The sequence below is a fragment of the Austrofundulus limnaeus genome, unplaced genomic scaffold (assembly GCF_001266775.1).
Source record: "Austrofundulus limnaeus strain Quisiro unplaced genomic scaffold, Austrofundulus_limnaeus-1.0 Scaffold140, whole genome shotgun sequence".
NCBI lineage: Eukaryota > Metazoa > Chordata > Actinopteri > Cyprinodontiformes > Rivulidae > Austrofundulus > Austrofundulus limnaeus.
In genome coordinates, this window is record NW_013952542.1 from 759,357 (window position 1) to 763,087 (window position 3,731).

Consider the following 3,731-nt stretch of genomic DNA (forward strand, 5'->3'; position numbering starts at 1 on the left):
CAACAAGGTAAAAACTACATAAACAAACAAAACACCTTTGAAAAAATCTTAAACGAAGCTTTTTTGGGGGTGAGRTGGGAAATGTTGCATTGTTTTACATGGAGGATGAGACTCAGGGGCTCTACTAAAGGGGGACCATGGAGGTGGGCAGTGTTTCCCCTACATTACTTGCCTTAGCTGGGTGAGGTGGAGGTTAGCAGTTGTCAAGTGCTAACGTTTTTATTGCTGGTGGTTTTAAATGAGGTTTTGAGCAGATTATGCTAGGTTGAAACCACATATCCTGTTGTCTCAATCTCTGCTCCTTGTCCGGCAGTAACGGAACTGTTGTGGAAATATTTACTCAACAAAGACAGAAATACGTGGTCCAAGAATGAAGGTACTCTGTTGAATGATCAGCTGAGTTTTATTGCAACAACAGGAAACAGAACAACATAGAGCCATCACGGTCCCCCTGCTCTCTGCTCTCTGCTCCTTCTCTCTTTTTTCTGCTCCTCTGAGGCAGTTGAGGCCTCATATATACTGTTTAACAAACACCATTATGTCATCTTAATAAAGCAAGATTTCATCCTGAGGAAATACTAGGTCAAGGGAAACCACAAAGATAAACACAAGTGATATCTAAGAATGATTGTTGTTAGCAAATCTTGTTCTTCTATAATCATTCGATCTGCAGATGAACAGCATGTCATGAAAACATAGGTCATTAAAGTCATGAAAACATAGGTCATTAAAGTATGTCATGCATTACTTGCTTAAGCCCAAAAGTATTATTTCTATAATAGAACTGTATTTGGGAGGGCACCCTCCTTATTTAATGGTAAGGGAAACATCGGGCAAACTCTGGTGGCCACACCTACTGCCTCTTTGACCAACAGTTTCCATTTGAGTCCCAAGCGTTTGCCTCATAAACAGAAACTACTTTTGTGTTTTGTTTTGTTTGTTTATATTGAAGAGATTTCGATCAGTTTTACTTATATTTTATCTTCTGTTAATAACTACAGTACATTATCTGCTCATAGCTTTTCAAATCAGTAACGAATCTCATGTAATTTGACCTAGGGTATGACATTTCACATGTCACAGTGTGCAGGACAAGCTGGTTGTAAACATGTTTACAACTACTACAGCTACTGAGGCAGTGCAAGCATGAAGACCTGATACAACCAATAGGAGGGCCAGAGTGCTACGTGACAAGCTGACATCCAGATACAGCGTATGTTTCTCAAAAATGACATAAGAAAGAGGCTTTACTATAAAATGTTGAAGTTACAGAAATTAGACAAGATACTGCTGGGCGATCGAAGGGAAGTATCGGTCTAGTGTTCTCCCAGATTTGTAGATCTGCTCTGTGGGTTTTACATGTAATCTTTAATAAATTCTGTGTTAACTCTCTCAAGGTTGTCTCCTGTCGATCCATCCAAAGTCAAATGGACCCGGTGCAGAGTTTATTAGAAACTTTCACAGTACTATAGCAAACCTAGGTGCTAGGTATGCTTGTCCTTTGTGGCTTCAACTTCCAGCTTCTGGTCCTGTGTCTAGTATGTTAATACTGTATGTTAATGCTCAGCATTCCCCCTACCATTATCCAAAGAGGGAGACCCTCCCAGTACCACCCTATCAAAATCCCACCACGCGATTGTAGGAACAGGATAATCTAACATTATTAGCTCTCCACTCTTCACTTTGAATCATTCCCATCAGTGGTGAGAGAGGTAGAGCCAGGTAATTTTAATTGGGGTGGCCAAACTGGGACCACTGGTCACACAGAGGTGCACCGGAAATTTACTTTTTTCCTACATGTCAATTTTCAAAAGATCTCATTGTGTTTCTTGGTCATTCTCTCCTTTACTTACATGATCAGTGACTACACGGGCCAAAGATTTTTCTATGGTGGTCATGGCCACTCCCTGGCTTCAACCCAGACTGCCGAGGCCAGTAACGTTGGGCAGACACTGATAATGCACTTTCAGTGATGACTTTTGTTAAACATTTTGTTCAACATTTAATGCCAAAGATTTAAACAAAGCTCATGTACAATCTCAGAGTATGTGACTGGGACGACTTTCAGCTATAACCGAACCAAACTATGGCTCAGTATCTCTACACTTGAATGAGTTATGGCCATGATAGATTATTTATCTTGGTCTTTTTGAATTGAGTTGACTCTAAAAGTTATTTAGTTGTACAAGCAACAATCCAATAATTATTTCTTAGAGTTTCATTTGTTCATTGGTTTGGGGGATTTTTTGCTAACAAACAAGCAAATGAGCAGAAACAGGCAGTCAAATAAAAATCATAATATTTTAATGATCCCTGAGGGAAATTACAGCCATTCAAATAAAATTAGACATTAAAGATAAGCACACTAGAATGACTACATGATCACCCGTCTTTCATAGACATGGCAGTTTCCCTCTTTTTCCTGCCTCTTTAATCAACAAGCTTTTAATTGGTCGACCTGGACTCATGCAAAGAGGCAGAATTAGCATACACTAAAACTGTAAAAAGCAGTAAAAAGCTATTCATAATATTTTATGATCAACTGAAAGCAAACCTTCTCATAAAGTTTCACATCTCCCTTCCCCAGAACAGCCTTGATCCTGCTCAGTTATGGAGGTGTTAGGACTCAGGGATTTTTTTCTTTTATTGGGGGTAATATACTCGTCTCATCCAGGAAACTGGGCCATTTCATCATTAAACACTCTTTTCAGTGGCCCCTCAGTAATATAATCATATCCAAGGGAGGCGTTAAGCAGGGGGTAATCTGCCAAGGTGCTTTAACATTTTTGCTGAGTGTGTGATACAAAATACCCCCCTACATTTTTTTCAAAGCGAAATGTGCACTAAATGAGCCAGTAATAAGTGTTTATAGAATGTAGGTACCTGACAGCGAGGGAGGCTTAACTCCTTTTTCAGCTATTAATGTTTACTTCCTGCCAAGAGATTAAACAGAAATAAGCAAATAGAGCTGGGTGTGTTCTGACTGGCAGCCACCTTGGCTAATCCGCTCTAATCTCGGAGGAAAGCGCGTCTCCTCGTCACATGTGACAAAACGTCCAACTGTCCAGAAACTTCCCGTCTGATGATATTTGGTATTACCTCCGCCGTCACAGATTTACATCCTTCAAAGCGCCACTGCTATCTCGCTTCTCCAAAGACAATTGTAGGATTTTCAAAGTGCTGCTGGAATAGCACGCAAGCATGTTGCAAAAAAAAAATCCTTCTTTTCCTAACAGGAAGTTGGAGGGAAATTTCAGGTGAGGGAGGAACACACCTCTGTGGTTTTGGATCTGTAGATAAACCAGCGAAGGAACCAATCTTTTCGTAATTTAAACAAAACCTTTTTCGACTGCAGGCAAGCATCTCCTGGTGCGATTAGGGAAAGGATTTATGTTTGGTTTTGTTTTTTACATTCACCAGGTCGGGAATTAATATTCAAGCCCCAGCAGAACCAGCGTTGTGTCGTTTCCAGGCTGATAAGGGGATGGTTGTGTGTGACATTTTATTTTCAACACCTGCTAGTGACACAATAAAAATAATCTTCTGTCTCCTGTTTAGAAATTTGATTTAATGCAAGTTTATTAGTTTGTTTGTTTTTTTATGAAAAGTACTTTTTTATAGCAGTGTTTCCCAAAAAGAAAAAAATTGTATAGGTCTTCTGGACGGGTTCTTCTTTAATGAAACGTTTCATCTCTCCTCCAAGAGACTTCTTCAGTCTGAGAGTTTCAGGC